The sequence below is a fragment of the Vipera berus genome (genome assembly GCF_964194415.1).
Source record: "Vipera berus genome assembly, chromosome: Z".
NCBI classification, from domain to species: Eukaryota; Metazoa; Chordata; class Lepidosauria; order Squamata; family Viperidae; genus Vipera; species Vipera berus.
Window position 1 is genome coordinate 115,254,943 of NC_138205.1, and position 20,293 is coordinate 115,275,235.

Genomic DNA, 20,293 nt, shown 5'->3' on the forward strand with positions numbered 1-20,293 from the left:
ATTTACAGGTGGGGGACCAGGTTTGGACTCGGAACTATGGGCAAGGGCAGTTGTGGGTACCAGCAAAAGTTGTTAAAGTGTCAGGACCACTCTCCTATGAGGTGGTCCTGGAAGATGGGCAAGTCATTCGCTGACATATCAATCAGTTGCGCCAGTGACTAGAGGAACAGTCATTGGCTCAGGACTTCCAAGGGGAGCAGACCTGGAGCCCACAACCTCACACTTCAGCAGAGCAGTTCAGACGCTTTGAGATATTTTGCATGACAGAGAACAGGGATAGGGCCATAAAAGCACTTCCCCCAACCGGACCGCAGGGGCTGGGCAGTCACCCAACGCCCAGCAGGAACCATGCTGATTTAGCGGCACCATTAGACTTTGGGCTAGGCTGACCGGGACAGGCCAGCCAAAGGGACTCAAGTTGTTTTGACTCCACCGAACTACAGAGCTCGGGTCTACCAAGCATGGCAGATGAACCGGTAGACTGGGAGATTCTGGCAACCCCTCGATGCTGTGAACGAGCCTGAAGACCTCCCAAATATCATCAAGATTTTGTAACCAAATAATTGTGTGTTCCATCCAGGGAGAAGGGGTCTAATGTATTGGCCTTTTGTATATGTTTTGTTTGCTCTTGTTGCACTGCTTGCTAACTGCTTGCATTCAATAGTTCACATGTATGTTGTAACGATTACTAGCTGGCCCAGACTGGTTGTCTCTAGATGGCTAAGTAGGTCTTTGGGTGGGAAACCTATGCTTCAAACCTATTGGACACCACCTATTGGCCAACCATATAAATAGCTGCACAGCAGCTCCCTTGTTGCATCTGTTCTGTTTGACCTTCAATAAAATATGTTGCTGTTTTGAACCTTCCATCTCGCTTAATGCCTGCAAGAACCGGCTACACAACAGGAATGCTCTTCTAACTCAACCGAAATGGAATGAGATTCCTTTGCTTTTGAAGATTCCTCTGTCTTGGAAAGCTGCTCTGGTGATGCATTGAAGAGAATAATCTCATAAAATGATGGAGAAATTGGCAGAAATTTCTGTTTTTGTTCAATGATTAGTTAAAACATTTCTCAGGTTTCACTCATTTCCTTACATTTCTCTGATAGGCTTCAGGTATTATTTTAATTAATTCCTTCACCTGGATGTTTTCCCCTTTCCTGGTGAAATACAGTACATATTGATTTGTTTTGTGAAATGTAGGATTTGATCACGCATGTATATGGGTTTCCATGTGAACTACAGTCAGCGTACTGGAACATGTTTTCTTGAATTCAATTTATACAATAATTAAATATTTACATGTCTTGATGAGATTGAGTTTTCTTCATAAAAAAGAGTCTGAAGAATTGTAAGTCTTTTTTCTTTTTTTATTTGAATATTGCAAATCAGTACTTCTCAACCTCAGCAATTTTAAGATGTGTAGACTTCAAATCCCAGAATTCTCTAGCCAATATTTAAGATGGGGAAAGTGACATACCAGGTGAAGATGCTTCTAAAATTGAAGCAATCTAAATTCTTAATTTTGGACAAGAAGAGGGAATGTCAACAATCACAGCATGCCACCATGAGTCTTAAAGATGTTAAGGTTGAGAAACATCGTTGTAGATTAACATCATTTGACTGAAAAATAATATTGATGATTATGGCAGATAGATCTAATATCTGCAGCATAAAAGGACAAGTCAGATGTAAATGCAGTTCAGTATTTTATCATTAAACTTCATCAGTCTTCCCCCAAATGGTACCATTAATCTGGGTTATTCTTCAGAATTCTAGGAGTTGTAGTCCCAACACATTTGGCAGATGGAAGGTTGAATTATATTCTCTTTAGATATTCATTCATGCAAGCATGCATTCTTCCATTGTATTTATATTGCTGCATATCTTACAATCAAGTATCTCTGGGCAGTAAACAAAAAAGCTAAAAGCAGTACATATGAATTTATATTAATATTAAAAACCTTAAAATTATAAAAAGCACAAAAAACAGAATAAAAAGAGACTGGGCAAAAATAATGTTAATTACCCAAGAGCCATATCAATATTATGCCAGTTTCTTGGAGTCTGGGCTTGTTGTCACAACCAGGTCCTGAAGAACTTCTGGAAAGTTAAGAGGAATGAGGCCAAACTCATGTGAGGAAGGGAAGATGTTCCATAAAGCAGTGGCCACAACAGAGAAGAACCATCACTTAAGATCCACACACACAAAAAGCTCCCTAGCTGATGGAACCTGGAATGTGTTCTCTCTATTGAATCTGGCATGATGGATAACTGTAATTGGGAAGACATGGTTCTTCAAATAATCGGGTCACCTACTCTGTAGAACTTTAAAGGTCAAAACCAGAACCTTGAATATGACCTGGAAACAGACCGGAAACACCAATGCAGTTCAATTAAGAACCACATATGCTGCAGAAATCTGAAACATCTGTATATTCTTCAAGGGCAGTACTATGTAGAATGATTACAGTAGTCCAACCAGAAGGTGACCAGAGCATGAATGATTGTAATTTGCTCCAAACAAGTAAACAAAAGCAGATCATTCCTACTGATAGTAACATAATACCTTATATTTATTTCTACATCATTATGGCTTTCTGCAAAAGGAAATGCTTAATTGGTTATAAATATTGACAGCTTATTACACTATTCTTGGACTGAGCCATCTTTTTCAAAACAAACTAGATCATGAAAACAGGCATTATTTATTAGCAATCTTTGCAATTTGTTACTTTATCATCAATCTAACATGTACAAATGGATATTTATTACCATTATTTAATTAAGTATGCTGTCTTTTAGTAAAAAAAAAATCCTAAAGCAGCACATCCAAAAGAAATGTAAAGAATCTACATCACTAAAAATTATAAAACCAGAACAATAGCAAGAGGCATACAGACAGCATGTTAAGCCATGGTTTACTTCAACAAACCAGAATTTAATGAATAAACCAAAATTAACTGCAAAATACATCAAGCAATGTATCATGGTAATCCTCTCCCATTGATTAAATTTAGAACGCAGTAAACCAAAACCATACTGTGACTTAACATGTTGTATTACATGCTTTTTAGCATCTCATATCTAGGTTTTGCTACGATTTTAGCCTGCAGAACAGTTTTGCTTAAAATCTCAGTTTTGGATAGGAAAGGTTAATATACTGAGACATATCCTGATGCATTGATGGGAGTGGATGGTTATCAAAAATCTATAATGAATTAGCCAATTTATTATACCTCTAATGTATGCCCTAAGAAATAAACATTACCACTCAATATAGAAGAGGTGGATGCTCTGCAAACCACTTCATACATTTCTTAAGTCATTCTTGCATTATATAACACAGGGTTACATTGAAAGGAAAAAGCAGGTCACTTTCATGGTTACTATGAATGATTATTACAGCTGCATCTTTATGATAAAGGAGAGGTTGAAAGTTGGCATAACTTAAAAGTTTTTCTTGGACAATTGAGACTGTAGAGAGTGATGCAGCTACCAAACCAGATTTACATTAAATGCAAGAAACAACTTAATTGGCATTGGAGAAAATCAAGGCCTGAAACCATTTCGGATCATAATCTCACACTCAACGATTCAACTCAAATCACCGTTTTCTGAGACTTTTCCCACAGTCTGCTTTGATAAGCATGTATTAAATTCATGAAATATTTAGTTACTGAAGATGACTTGTTTGGACAATCTTTTGTTGCTATTCTTTTTTCAGTGTCATCATGGCTTTGAATGGTCACTAAATGAATGGTTGAAAATCAAGGACTACCTGTAGTGAGATTGGTATCCTACGATTTCTACCTGCAAAGCTTTTAATTTTTGAAGAAAAGTTTAAACAATATGAAACAGTGTGTGATGAGCTGAGCTGATGGAATGGTGGGTATAGTGAGTAGTGTTTGTTATGTATGCAGGCATCTGCATAGCAACAGCCATCAGGGGGCGTTGGCCTGGACAGTTTCGGCGGGAACCTAGGACCAACCCCATTGGCTGTTAGCTTACCTGGCCAGGTATATAAGGAGGCCAGGTAGCCCTCATTCCTCAGTTCACTTCCCCTTCCAATAAAGAGCTGAACTCACACACCGGCTGGCGTCTCTCTTGCGTCGGACCCACTACACAATAGTGGCGACGAAGGTGGGATTGCTGCTGACCAAGAGCTGAAGTCACTGGGGAAACGCTCTGCGAGCTGAAGGGAAAGGCATTTTTCCTTCTTCCCCCCACGACCGCCAGCCGAACCGGCAACGCCAAGCGCCACATCCACGACCAACTGCCGCCATGGCTAGAGCCGGACAACCCCGTGAATTCAAGACCCGCCGCCCCGAAACCTGGACCCGTTACCTGGCTCACGTTGAACTGTACATGCGGTTCAATCAGATATCGGAGGACGGTGCAAAGGCGGCCGCCCTGCTCTGCCTTGGGGGACCAGCGCTGCTGGAAGTCGCCGCGAACCTGTTTCCCCAGGAGGCCATCAACATCGTCGCGTACCGAGACCTCGTGGCCAGGCTCAACGCACATTTCAGGCCCCGGCGCTCCAAGGTGGCCGCACGGTCACAATTCGAGAAAATAATTTAATTTAATTTAATAATTTGATTTCTATACCGCCCTTCTCCCGAAGGACTCAGGGCGGTGAACAGGGCAATACACAATAAAATATTATACAAAAATTAAAAAGCCATTAAACATTATGCCCTTAAAATTAATACATATTACAATTAAAACTATTTATAAAAATCCGGACCCATGCCATGAAGGGCTTTGTAAGTCATCACTAACACCTTGAACCTCACCCGGAGAGCAACCGGTAGCCAATGCAGCTCGCGGAGCAAAGGTGTAACATGGGAGTATCGGGAAACTCCCAAGACAACTCGCGCGGCTGCATTCTGCACCAGCTGGAGTCTCCGGGTGGACCTCAAGGGCAGCCCCATGTAGAGAGCATTACAGTAGTCTAGACGAGAGGTCACGAGCGCATGAGTGACTGTGCGCAAGGCATCCCGGTCTAGATAGGGCCGCAACTGGCGCACCAGGCGAACCTGGGCAAAGGCCCCCCTAGTCACAGCTCCAATATGCTCTTCCAAAGAGAGCTGTGAATCTAGAAGGATCCCCAAGTTGCGGGCCCTATCTACGGGGGGTAATAGCTCACCCCCCATGGCCAATGATGGGATAATCGGAATTTCCTGGGATGCCAGCACGAACAGCCACTCAGTCTTGTCAGGGTTGAGTCGAAGCCTGTTCCTCCCCATCCAGACCCGGACCGCCTCCAGGCAATGGGACATCACGTCGAGGGCATCGCTGGGGTGGTTTGGGGTAGAAATAAAAAGTTGGGTATCATCAGCATATTGGTGATACCCAACTCCAAAACCACGAATGATCTCACCCAGCGGCTTCATATAGATGTTGAACAGGAGAGGCGAGAGAACCGATCCCTGAGGAACTCCACAAATGAGAGGTCTCAAGGTCGATCTCTGCCCCCCTGCCAACACCGACTGCGAACGTCCCAGAAGGTAAGAGGAGAACCACTGGAGAACTGTGCCTCCCACGCCTAACCCTCTGAGACGCCGCAGCAGGATACCATGGTCGATGGTATCAAAAGCCGCTGAGAGGTCTAAAAGGACTAGGACAGAGGAGCAACCTCTGTCCCGAGCCCGCCAGAGATCATTCGCTAGTGCGACCAATGCCGTCTCCGTGCTGTACCCGGGCCTGAAACCCGATTGGTATGGGTCTAGGTAGTCAGCTTCATCCAAGAACAAAGGGAGCTGCTGCGCCACCACGCTCTCAACAACCTTCGCCAAAAAGCGAAGATTGGAGACCGGACGATAGTTGTTTAAAATTGCTGGGTCCAAGGCAGGCTTCTTGAGGAGGGGTCTCACCACCGCCTCCTTCAAGGCGGAGGGAAAACTACCCTGACTCAAAGAGGCAGTAATCACTGCCTAGAGCCAGCCTCGTGTCCCATCCCGGGCTGCATAAGTCAGCCAGGATGGGCACGGGTCCAACAAACACGTGGTGGAGCTCAGCTTCCCCATGATCTTGTCCACTTCTTCAGGAGTCACAGGATCGAACTCTTCCCAGATTAAATCGACAAGGCCGCCCGTATCCTCTTCGTCAGACTCTGCCCAGTCGGAGTCCAAACCGGTCCGGATCCGAGCGTTTTTGTCCGACAGAAATCGGCTAAATTCCTCAGCTCAACCCTGCAAGGGTTCCTCCCTCACCTCCTGATTAAGAAGAGAGCGAGTTACCCTAAACAGGGCGGCCGGGCGATTATCTGCGGACGCGATGAGGGTGGCAAAGTGGTTAGACCTAGCCACCCTCAACGCTGCGAGATAAGTTCTCGTAAACGACCTTAGTCGTAACCGGTCGGATTCGGATCGGCTGGACCTCCAACAGCTCTCTAGGCCCCGTCTCCGATGCTTCATCTCACGGAGCTCCATGGAGAACCATGGGGCCCGTTGGGATCTGCGTCGGGTCAAGGGCCGCATGGGTACAACTTGGTCGAGTGCCTCTGTGGCTGCCCTTTCCCAGGCTTCCACTAGGGCATCAACCGAGCTGTGAGCAAAGGAGGCAGGTGGGGGCCCAAGCGCCATTTGGAACCGCTCAGGGTCCATAAGGCGTCTAGGGCGGAACCATCTTGTTGGCTCAGCAACCCCACGGCAGGGAGTGGTAAAACGGAAGACCATCCGCAGGAGATGATGATCGGTCCATGACAGGGGTGAATTAATTGGGGAAACCCCCCCCCCAAGATCATCCAACCACCGTCCGGATAGAAAAACCAGATCGAGCGTGTGACACCCCCCCCCCCGTGAGTTGGGCCCAGAATAACCTGCTTCAGGTCCATGGCCGTCATGGAAGCCATGAACTCCCGAGCTAACTCAGATGATCCCTCCAGGGATGGTAGGTTGAAGTCACCCAAAACTATAAGTTTGGGGAACTCAACCACCAACCCTGAGAGGATATTGAGAAGCTCAGGCAGGGCTGCTGCCACGTGTCTAGGTGAAACGTACACCAGCAGCAAGCCCAACTGAGCTCTGGGACCACATATCAGGAGGAGGGACTCACACCCGGCTATCTGGACTGTGGTGGCCTCCCGCGGACATAGGGTCTCCCTCACAACAACTGCCACTCCACCGCCCCTACCCTGAGCCCTAGGCTGGTGCAGCACCCGGAAACCTGATGGGCTAAGATCAACCAGGGGGACTCCGCCCTCTGGGCCCAACCAGGTCTCCGTAATGCAAGCCAGGTCCGCATGCTCCTCCTCAATCAGATCACGAATGAGAGGTGCTTTATTCATAACGGACCTGGCATTGAAATACACGAGCCTGAGCTCAGGTGGCTGCACATCCTCGCTCCCAGTACCACGTGCTGAAATCAGAGGGTCGGAGCGCATCACCGCTTGAAGACAGCGGGGACACCCCCCCGGGAATTGATGTGGCCCTCTGTTCCTACACCTGTGGCCATTCCCAACCGCCGTGGGAATAGATAATCCCACACCCCGCCCCGGGGCCCCGTAGGCCCCCAGCCCAACTCCCACCACAGCGCGATCAATCCCTGACCTGGTCTGAGAAACGGTTGGCAGAACCCCCCTAGTTTCCAACCGAACCGGTAAACCCACCCCCCTCCCTAACCCCTCAAAACATTTAGCTAAAAAACACACCAGGGGCCTCTTGTTAAATTTGAAAGAGAGGCTCCTGTCCCTGCCCAGCCATCTCTCGGGGTCCCAATAATTGGGCCCGTCATCAAGAGGTCCGATGGAAAGGCAGGCGGGTCGCACCCAGGAGAGGGGGCACCCCTGAGCACCAGTAAGGCTGTGCTGGAGTAAGATAAAACCATTAGTCCGGGGGAGTCCAGTCAGGCAGTCCATCAGTCAAAAGTTGGAAAGCTGAAAAGCTGGTCAAGAATGTCCAAGGTCAAGAGTGTCCAATTCACTAGCTCCCTGCCACTGAGCTGGGTACCAATCAGATGACTCTGAAATAGAACAGGCACCTCCCTCTCACGAAGGGCCCAGATCTACCATGGGATGGACAAATACCAACTCAGAAAGGCATACCTCCCTAGATCTCTCACCTCTAGGGAGGCAGCAGATGGTAGTTGGTTGGTATAGATGATAACATATACGAGCCGCCCTCTCACAGAGGCTCGTCCAAGACCTTCTTGCTTCAGTAGGGACCATAGAGGGAGAAAGAGAAGAGCAGCAGTTATCAGGGTTAACTTGAGGGTAACCATAGTTAGGTTGGAGAGCAGAGTTCATCTCAAGGCGGGAAGAGCAAAGCGGGGAGAGCAGGAGACGCCGGACGGCAGATCGATGGACCCCGATGCAGGGGGCTGAAAACCTGAGGCAAAAAGCACATCGCCCAGCCAGCCACACACAGCACCAGAAGTCAGGCAATCCCACGCCAGCCGCAGGCCTCCCCGGTCGAAAACAGGCCAAAATAACTTCAAACAATCCTCCACAGACCGCGCAGAGGCCACGAGCCTGCAAAACGCTCCCCATTCCGCTCTCTGTCGATCACTCCACCGTTCTATCCCAACGCCGAGTCAGTCACCATTTCAGCAAACGGGTATATTGGAGGCCACTCTAGGCCGCGGCTCTATCGGCCCCGAAGATCTACCATTCGGAGCCCTCCAAGCCGCGGCTCCTCCCAGCTCCACCAGGGCCTCCGAGATGAAGACACCGAAGCTTAGTTGGAAAATGGAGGGCTGCAACTCCAACAACATGCCGCCTCTTCTTCCTCGCCGCCCTACGGGAAGCTGCCGTCGCTTGCAGGTTCACAAATTTGGAGGAGCGACTACGGGACTGGCTGATTTGCGGCCTACGCAACAGGCGGTTGCAGGAGCGCCTGTTCGAAAGAGAGGAGGTCTCTCTCCAGGAAGCCGAGGACGCCATCCTAGCCCACGAAGCGGCCTGCGGGGCCGTCCAAGCCTGCCAGGGAACCTGGCCCGGCAACCAGGCAACCAGCGTCCACCGGCAAGGGGCCACAGAGGAGGACGACCTGAGCATCAACCTCCTCCAGCGGAAGTCGACCCCCGACCAGCGAGCCAGATGCCCAGACAGGCCCAGGCCTCCCAGCAACACTGCCGTTCCCCAGAGGTGCGCAGGGTGTGGTGGGAACCACATGCGCAGCCTCTGCAAGTTCCGGTCCGCCACGTGCCGGGCCTGCAAGAAAACAGGCCACATAGCCGCCGTCTGCCGTAGCCGCCGCCCCCGAGAGGAGATCCATGAGCTGCAGCCGGAGGAACCGCCGTTCGAAGGTACTGGGGCCCCCACCAAAACAAAAAATGGCTATGTCGAGAGCCGGCTGGCCATTAACCACACGGGTAGCCGCCGGCTGCTCAAACCCAAAATTAGATTAACAATCCGTTTGCAAATTGTCCCTTGCAGCATGGAGCTTGACTCCGGATCAGCGGTCTCGATTATTTCGGAAGAGACCCTTAACCACATAATTAGCCGGAGCAAGCAACGGATTAAATTACGGCCTACTAAATTAACCCTGACCGATTTTCAGAATTCGCCGGTCAAGGTGAAGGGGGAGGCCACCATTTCAGTGGGGTTTAAGGGTCGCGAAGGGCACCTGGACGTTGTAGTGGTAGAGGGCCACAGAGCCAGCCTGGTCGGGCTGGACTGGTTTGAGGCCCTGGGAATCTCAGTATCCGGGATCCATTGGATCCAGGGGGACTCCATTGAGGCCGTTTGCCGGGAGTTCACCGACGTCTTCGACGGGTCATTAGGCAAGTACACCGGGCCCCCCATATCATTCAAGCTTAACTCGAACGTCTCCCCCATTAGGGTCCGGCTGCGGCGAGTCCCGTTTGCGCTCAAACACAAAATCGAGCGCAAACTAGACAAGTTGGTGGCCCAGGGAATCTTAGAGCCTGTAGATGGAGGGGAGTGGGAAACCCCCATCGTGACCCCCCTCAAATACAATGGGGAAATAAGGATCTGCGCCGACTATAAGTGCTCGGTGAACCGCGCCCTAAACCCGCACGCTTACCCGGTTCCCGCGGTCAGCCACGTTCTCGCTTCCCTCCAAGGCGGCGCCATTTTTGCAAGGCTAGATCTTGCACAGGCGTACCAGCAACTCACGGTCACTAGGGAAACAGCTGACATCCAAACTATAGTAACCCATAGGGGGGCGTTCCGGGTGAACAGGCTGCAGTTTGGAGTCAGCGTTGCTCCCGGCATTTTCCAGGAGGTTATGGAAAAGACACTCAAGGGCATTCCAGGAGTCTGCCCCTATTTTGATGACATCCTGATCGCAGGAGCATCAGCAGAGGAACTGGCAGGGAGGGTTAGGGAAGTGCTGGCAAGGCTGCGCACAGCCGGCCTCAAACTCAAAAAGGAAAAATGCAGCATAGGCGTTCCTTCCACAGAATTTTTGGGGTTCAGAGTAGACGCCAGGGGAATCCACCCCACAGAATCCAAGGTGAGGGCCATCAAACTAGCACCCACACCCAAGAACAAAGCAGAGCTTCAGGCATTCCTGGGTCTGCTGAATTTCTACCATACATTCCTCCCACACAAGGCAGCCATTGCTGAACCGCTTCACAGGCTGCTAGACAAACAGGCAACATGGGCCTGGACGGCCACCCATGATCAGAGCTTCAAGGCCCTGAAGGCATTGCTGTCAGACAAGTCCACAGTAACCCATTTCATCGAGTCCAAGCCCATTTGTATCGCCTGCAATGCATCCCCTTATGGTGTGGGCGCTGTCCTAAGCCACCTTGAGCCCAACGGGGCACAAGTCCCCATAGCATACTATTCTAGGACACTGTCTGGAGCAGAAAGAAACTATGCCCAAATAGACAAAGAAGCCCTGGCAATCGTGGCAGGAATCAAGAAATTCCACGATTACTTATATGGGAGGGAGTTCACTGTCTTCACGGACCACAAACCACTCCTGGGCCTGTTCACCACAGACAGGCAAACTCCCCAGATTCTGTCCCCCAGGATGCTCCGGTGGTCCATCTTCCTTGCAGCATACAATTGCAAGCTGGTACACAAGCCAGGGAAGGAGATGGGCCACGCAGACGGTCTAAGTAGGCTCCTCCTAGACACACACGACCCAGACCCAGCACCAGCCACACAGATCCTAGCCCTGCAGGAACTACCCGAGTGCCCAGTTCTTGCCAAGGACATTGCCAGCCACACAGCCACAGACAACATCATGGGCAGGGTGCACTCATGGGTTTGCACAGGGTGGCAGGACAAATCCCCGGGACCAGAGTTTCAGGCCTATTTCATTAGACGCGATGAAATCTCCACACACAAAGGGTGCCTCCTTTGGGGTAGCAGGGTCATCATTCCACCCGCACTACGCTCCAGGGTATTGGACTCCTTACACGAAGGGCACCCGGGGGTGGTCAGGATGAAGGCACTGGCTAGGAGCTACCTCTGGTGGCCCAGGTTGGACAAGGAGGTTGAGGATCAGGTCAAGGCCTGTTATACGTGCCAGAGATCCAGGCCAGAAGTGCCACATGCACCAGTACACCGGTGGGAGGCCACACACACGCCATGGTCCCGCATTCACATTGACTATGCGGGGCCATTCCAGGGTCAACTATTTTTAGTAGTGGTGGACAGTCACTCCAAGTGGTTAGAGGTAGTCCCTGTCCCCAACATGACCTCGGGGAGGACAATCCAGGTGCTCAGAGCTCTCTTTGCCACACACGGCCTCCCCGACGTAATTGTGTCTGATAATGGGCCTCAGTTTACTGCTGCTGATTTCCAGGCGTTCTTGAAGGTGAACTGGATTAGGCACATCACCTCTGCGCCTTTCCATCCATCTACCAACGGGCAGGCTGAACAGATGGTAAGGACGACCAAAGACGCACTCCGGCGCATCATCAGCGGGGACTGGCACCACAGACTGGCCAAATTTTTACTAGCCCAACACACAACACCATGCGTGGCTACCGGCAAGAACCCAGCAGAACTGCGATGGGGACGGCGCCTCATCACCAAGCTGGACCGCCTACACCCAGACCGGGTAGCAGCCGAAACCGGTAGGGCAACATCACCATCATCACCATCATCACCATCACCACCAGCATCACTACCATCACCATTGCCATCATCACCCACACACAGGGTCCTCAACCTGGGGGACCTGGTCTGGGCAAGGAACTATGGGGCTGGACATCCTTGGGTTCCAGGGACAGTGGTCGGGAAAACAGGACCCCTTTCGTACATTGTAGGGGTGGAGGGGGACAGACGCATAAGGCGACACATCGATCAGCTCAGAGGAAGAGTCCCTGAGCATGTCACACACGCCCCTGAGCGCGTCACACACGTCCCTGAACTCAATGCACACGATCAACAGGAGGACCACACTCCAGGAGGGGTCAACCCAGCTGAGGACGTCACAGGGCAGGGACCAGAGGAGGAGGACTTCCTGATGCCGGCTCCTTGCAGCCCTGCACAAAGGCCTCAGGAACCCACGGTCCAAGCCCAGGGGCCAAGCACACCCAGACGATCCACCCGTCCACACAGGACACCAGCCTACCTGTCGGACTATGTGTGCAAGTGACCCTCACACAAGGACACCACTGTTTTTCTTATATATATACTCATAGTTATAGTAGTTGCATGTTGTTGTTGTTATGTGGGTCTTCTCTAAGGGGGGAGGGGTGTTATGTATGCAGGCATCTGCATAGCAACAGCCATCAGGGGGCGTTGGCCTGGACAGTTTCGGCGGGAAACCTAGGGCCAACCCCATTGGCTGTTAGCTTACCTGGCCAGGTATATAAGGAGGCCAGGTAGCCCTCATTCCTCAGTTCACTTCCCCTTCCAATAAAGAGCTGAACTCACACACCGGCTGGCGTCTCTCTTGCGTCGGACCCACTACACAATAGTGTTGGCATAAGGAAGTTTTATCAGATCTCGAACATGGGCTTTCAGCTGAGAACCTCAGCATCTTTAACTGCTGAGTCACTTTAACTTCTAGATTTTCATACCATTGTAAAACCTTTCTCAGACTTCACTTCCATTTCACTCCATGTTTGCTTTGTAAATCTTTGTCTCTGAAAATTCAGTTCACCTTGTTTGCACCCCTATTTATCATGAAGCAAGATGCCAATGAAGGAAAGGTGATCAGATGCAAATGCCTGTTATCTAAATGTTGGTGGCAAATTTGGATTTATCTCTGCATAGTATTCTGGGATAACAAATAGGTTCCTCTGATTTCCTAGAGGCAGGAAATTATTGTCTTTAAGACTCAATTTCAAGAAATGAGTTGATCAGTCTCCAAACTGGTGTCATGGAAAAAATGCTACAACTAGGTCAGTATTTTGTGGTTTCAACCACAAACTTGAGATTAGACAAGCAAACATGGTGAAAGCTTTGAGTCAAGAGACGAAAACCACAGGAAATGTTTCTAAGAATGAAAAACATGATCCCCCCCTGCCTTATAATGAAATAGAGAGCAAAATGTATTGTTGATACAATTGTTTTCTGTGAGGTATTAAAAACTCTTGTGTGTGCTGATGTCTTTTTGACTTAGCATGGAATAATTAGAGATGCATAGAATGATAGGTGATTCTATTTTGCAAGCAAAACAAATGTTAGATTGTTAAATTATGTGTCTGATCAATCCTCTTAAGATAAAAAGTTCTAGTCTTTGCAATGTATGCTTTTTGCACATTACAATGCTTGCACGATCCATTTAATGTACTCTATTTTATGTACTTTTATATCGTCATAATATATTTTGAGAAAGATAAAAAACAAGTTTGTCTTTTCACTTCATTTACTGATTCTTTAATATGCAGATAGGATACATTATACTATGTGACACAAACAGGCTTTATCTTTGTGATTTATTATTTTTTTCAGCAAATCTTGGGATTTCAAGCCTAAACACATTGGGGTAAGTTTTAAATTTTCTGGAAAAGGAACTGCAAAAATGTAAAATGCAGCATATATTACTCTAACCATACTGGCAACCTGTGCCAGTAAAACTGGGTAATAAAAAGAATTTAGTAGAATTTAGTAGAAAGGATTCTACTGGAGTTGGGTGGCCAATAAATTTAATTTCTTTTTTTCCAAACATGTTTGTTATATATTTTCAAAACATGGTTGTTTTATATTTTTATTAAAAGATAATACAAATTGTATTATCATTTCAGCCAAATCCAACTTCAACATCCCATTCTTCCATTGTAGGAATAGCAACAGCACTTACACTTATATAGTAATAGGAATAGCACTTACACTTATATACCACTTCATAGTGCTTTATAGCCCTCTCTAAGTAGTTTACAAAGTCAACACATTGCCCCAACAATCTGGGTCCTCATTTTAATGACCTCAGAAGGATGAAAGGCTAGGTCAACTTTGAACTTGTCAGGATCAAAATCCTAGCAGTGGGCAGAATTAGCTTGCAATACTGTATTCTAACCACTATGCCACCATGGCTCTTTGTAAGAAATTGTAAGTCTTTCAACTTTTGTACCATCAGACATCCTGCTGCTATTGTCAAATATAGAAACAAAGTCCCATGCTTTCTTGCAATCTATCTATCAAGCCTACAAGGAAAACCTGTGACTTTAATAGTATATTTAAAGAATTTTCTGAATTAAAGTACCAATCTAATCCCAATGTTTCTTAGCTTTCTTAAATATCCATCAAAGATGAAAAAAGAATTGTCACATTGTTTGAATATCCAATATATACATGACACTTCCTTATACATATCTGAGAATTTATCAGTTATTATATACCAACGTTTCATCATTTTGTAAAAATTCTTGACCAAATTATAATTCAATGTAAATTTCAATGTTTACTCCATATGTTCTTCCATTGGTCAAGCACTGTATCTAAAAAATTGCCTGTTTAATTATATAGTCCTTAATATACTCATCTTCCATATTAATTTTCAATAAAAGTTTATCCATCTTACTGACAACATGCTCACCACTGGTACACAAATCTAATTGTCAGAATCCATTTATATCACATTCATAAATGTATGTTTAAAACATTATCCCATCCCCCTGGATTCTGCCATCTCCCAGGAAGGAGGAGCGGATGTGGATTCAGCCTGCCTTAGGTTATTTCAAAGACCAAGGGAAACCTTTTGAACTGGGGGAACAAAGGGGAGGGTTAGGGAAGAAGGCATCTGGCCTGTGTCTCCATTTCAATCTATAAAGGAAGAAGGCAATAACCGTAAAGATCTGAAGTTCCCTTTTTCCCACGAAAGGGATGGCACGAAGTAAATGATGGGGGCTGTCCAAATGGGGTTGAGGGAAGGGGGGTTGAACCAGGAACTCTTTATAAAGTTTCAATCTGTAAAACAATACCAGGTCCTGTCTTGTATTTCCACAACCAAACATGTCCTAGTAAAAATTCGTTTTGGACTAGAACTGACTCCAAGAGTTTTTGTTTTCCTAAGACATGGATTGAGTTGGGTCCTGACACTAATTCAAAATCAGTTTTCTCCCTTACAATATCATTTTTAATTTTCTTAAAAGAGAACCTAAATTAAAAACAAGGAAAGAACTGGAAATGGAAAGTCATACTTGTCAATGGTTTGCAGAAATATTTAAAATGGATAAGAAGAACTATGATTTTGTTAGAGTATTTTCTTTATATCATCAGAAATATTATTATTCAAGACCGTCTTCCAATTCAGTACATTTCTATCCTACTAATTGTTCTATCCTTTGTGAGTACTGTTAAAAGCAATTTTTGCAGCTTGGGTTTATAAACGATCGGCTGGTTCTGCTGGTGACATCAGGACCCTTCCTTGGCCAGCTGTCAAGAGCTGGATTTCCCCTGGAGGCTCTGTGTACAATGAAATGAGACACATGTGCAGCTTCCAGCAGCTTCACAATGAAGGAATGCAGATTTGTGAATTTGCAACTGTTTGCTTTGCACCGCCACCAGCTGCACACTTAACAGCTTATCTCCTTGTCAGCAAAGCAAAAGAAAAATGAGCATAGAAGAGGAACGGTTCACGTTCTTATGAGAACTGTTTATTTGAAAGCCATTTCACTATCTGGTATTAAAGGTTTGTTTGGATATGGAAGATTCAACCAATGAATTCACTTGAAGCTTTCCAGCTTCGATTGATAAGCATCCTATCAACATTTGTTGCTCATTATATGTATTGATTTCTCTTTCTTTGAGGAAGTCCTTTTATGTCAATAATAGTGTAAATAAAATATATTCCCATTGTTGGGTGCTTGGTGTTTCTCAAGTCTGGTTCTTTACTTGTAGACATTTCATTTCTAGGCTAGGCTAATATCTATTGGTGACATTAACTCTCATGATAATAAAACTTCTGCAAGAAAACAGTCAAGCTCAGAAAGCACCAAGAACTAATAGTTCAACCCTGAGCTACTAAGATATTCTCCTTTTTTCAGATAAGCACAATGTGAATAGCCAGCAGAGCCCTTATAATTTGATGAAAGATGTGGCTTGGAAGTGTTATAAATGACCACTAAACATTTTCTGTGGCACTGTTAAACATGGCACATATTGCAATGAGGTCCTTAAAATATGGTAGCTTAAGAATTATATGAAGAGCTGAGTAGGCAACAAGCAGGAACCTTTCTTTCAGTATGGGTCTGCTTAAAACATTGAGCTTTTGGACTAGGCTAGACCAGACATAAAATATTCTTAGGTTCCAGCTGCCTTCTTGCTCCTTGTGGGCCACAGGTTGTTCTTAGAAGGAAGCTAACTTGTGAGATATTCTATTAGATCTAGGATCTTGTTTGCCTCAATTATGTTCCTGTACATTTCCCTAATCTAGAATTTGTCATTCAATTCTAATATGAGACAATTGTCTTATGATTTTATTTTTTCACTTCTATCCACAGTTAATTAGGCAATACTTCTTGTTCTTATATGTTCTACTTGGTATTCCAGTTCCTTCCCAATCACTGGAATACATATATTTCACCAGGGAGACAATGAAAAATGTGCATAGCTTGTCTTAACAAGGTTAAACCATGGTTCATTATCATATGTGGATCTGGTAATATGTGGTTGCCTTTGGATTTTTCTACAAAAGCTAAATGGGAGTTGTTTCAGCAGACTTTTGTAGTATCTTTAATCTCATTCTTGGTTGCTGTAGAAAAATTCCATTGTGTATAAACTTCTGTTCTGAATCATAGCATACAAGAGATTGACTAACAGACATTCTGAGCTAATCCCACTTCAAACCAAGACATGAATTTGGGAATCCATTTCCCTTTCTGTTTGTTTTCCCACTGGCCTCAGGAAGATCTGTTTAAGCATGTGGAGCTCATTTATTGTTTATATTCCTATCCCATTCAGCTCCAAAGGACATGCAGCAGTGCATTAATTAGACAACCTTCTAGCTCAGCAGACACCTTGTGGATTGGTGGACTCCTGCTGAAGTTTCACATACCTTCTGCAGACAGATATGCTTATTTCATGAATGAAAGGCATGGAAATGTGCTGCTTCTGGCAATAAGGCTGCTCTAAAAGTTTCTGCATCTTGATCAGATGCAGAGAGATCTGCAATCAGATAAGAGAGAATGAGAAAAAAGTTTAAAAAATAGGTACAAATGCCCTATTGGATCAACCATTCAACTCAACCCTTCAATAATGTATGAATCAGTTTGTGCAAGGTCCTTGCAATTCCTATCTCTTTTTTGCATTTTTTTGGGAGCTGTATCCAACTGAACCACTGAATTTCAGTTTCTTGGTATTCTTAATCATTTTTGATATTTTGACTCACAAAAGTATAACTAGAATAGGTGCAAATCAGATTTTAAAAGAAAACAATCCATCTCTTATTGGGACAGAAAAAAAACAACCAATCAGAAAATACTTAGTTTATCTACATTGTGGAATTACCTCTGCCCACTAAAACATTCAGATATTTAAATGTATTAAATATAGCCCTAGCTTTCCCCAACCTAACATAGTAGCATTTTTATAATTCAATATGGCACGAGATTGCATATGATCAGTATAAAAGATCACAAGCAAACTATGAGATAGTAGCATCTTGTTACTGTTTGTTTTTGGCTATTTATGTATTTTATTCTTTGTTATATAAACTTCTAATTTTCCTCCAGGAACTCAAGGCATCATTGTTACTTCAATTTTTTATAGTAATAATCTGGCAGGATTTGAGCCTGAATGTCACCCAGTGAGCATCTATGGCTAAAAGTGGACTTCCGTTCGGGTCTTACTGGATCTTGTCTAATATTTTGATATCTACATTACACTGATACTAAAAGATATATGTAGTATTTAAATTATTATTTTTTCTCCTACCTTCTCAAAAACCACTTTCCAAATACAATAATACATAATACAATAATCTTTTTTTTACCAGAGTGCTCCCCTACATAGGATGAACCAATAACAAATGCAACTCCAATTTATAGATAGAAGTAAAGAAAGAAAAGCTTTAATATAGAGCTTGAAGAAAACGTTCAGTTAATTTTCCAACAAATGCAAAACTGCAGGCCACTTTTACTCAGCCCCAAATAGATATTAATTGCCAGAATTAAATGCAGAATTTGCCTGCAACTCATCAAATATCTCAACCACATAAGAATGATCTAATGTTGCATGTTTAGAGGTATTTATTTATTTATTTATTTTATTTAGTTATATTTATATACCGCCCTATTCCCTGAGGACTCAGGGCGGTTTACAGGGAATTAAAAATCCAAAATACAAAAATTAAGAACCAAATTAAAAAATATTAAATTAACCCTGTAGTCAGTTAAAAAGAACCCCAAATTAAAAATTCCTCCTCAGTCTGGGCCCGAGAGCTCGAAGAGCCAGGTCTTCAGGCCCCGGCGGAATGATCGAAGGTCGGGGGCAGTTCTCAGCTCCACCGGCAGCTGGTTCCAGAGGGCAGGCGCTCCCACCGAGAAGGCCCTATCCCTGGGTGTCACCCGCCGGCAGTCTCTTACCGGCGGGACCCTGAGCAGACCCTCCCTGTGGGAGCGCACTGGGTGAAGGGAAGTTGATGCCGGCAGCAGGTGTTCCCTCAGATATCCCGGACCCAGGCCATGTAGGGCTTTATAGGTGATAACCAGCACCTTGAATTTCACCCGGAGGGCAACCGGAAGCCAATGCAGCTCACGGAGTAGAGGTGTTACATGGGAGTATCGGGAAACCCCCATTACAACTCACGCGGCCGCATTCTGCACCAGTTGAAGCCTCCGAGTGGTCTTCAAGGGCAGCCCCATGTAGAGAGCGTTACAGTAGTCCAAACGGGAGGTCACAAGCGCATGAGTAACTGTGCGTAGGGCGTCTCGGTCCAGATAGGGACGCAACTGGCGCACCAGGCGAACCTGGGCAAAAGCCCCCCTGGTCACGGCTCCTATATGGTCTTCGAAATTGAGCCGTGAATCCAGGAGGACGCCCAAGTTGCGAGCCCTATCGACGGGGGGGTAACACCTCACCCCCCATCATTAAGGATGGAATAACTTGGTTAACCCGAGATGCCGATATGCACAGCCACTCAGTCTTGGCGGGATTGAGACGAAGCCTGTTTCTCCCCATCCAGACCTGAACCGCCTCCAGGCACCGGGACATCACGGAGAGGGCATCACTGGGTTGGTTCGGGGTGGAAAGAAAAAGTTGGGTATCATCAGCGTACTGATGATACCCCACCCCAAAACCACGAATGATCTCGCCCAGCGGCTTCATATAGATGTTGAACAGGAGAGGCGAGAGAACCGACCCCTGAGGGACTCCACAAATGAGAGACCTCGGGGCGGATCTCTGCCCTCCTGTCAACACCGACTGCGAGCGGCCCTGGAGGTAGGAGGAGAACCACCGTAAAATGGTGCCTCCCACTCCCAGCCCCCTGAGACACCGCAGTAAGATACCATGGTCGATGGTATCGAACGCCGCTGAGAGATCTAATAGGACCAGGACAGAGGAGCAACCCCTGTCCCTAGCCCTCCAGAGATCATTCACCAGCGCGACCAATGCCGTCTCCGTGCTGTGTCCGGGCCTGAAGCCCGATTGGTACGGGTCCAGATAATCAGTTTCCTCCAGGAACAGAGGGAGCTGATGCGCCACCACACTCTCGACAACCTTCGCCAGAAAGCGAAGGTTGGAGACTGGACGGTAGTTGTTTAAAACAGCCGGGTCCAAAGCAGGCTTCTTGAGAAGGGGTCTCACCACCGCCTCCTTCAAGGTGGCAGGAAAGACACCCTCCTTCAAGGAAGCAGTTATTACTGCATGGAACCAGCCTCGTGTTCCTTCCCAAGCCGCATAAGCTAGCCAGGAGGGGCACGGATCCAACAAACAGGTGGTGGTGCTCAGTCTCCCCATGATCCTGTCCACATCATC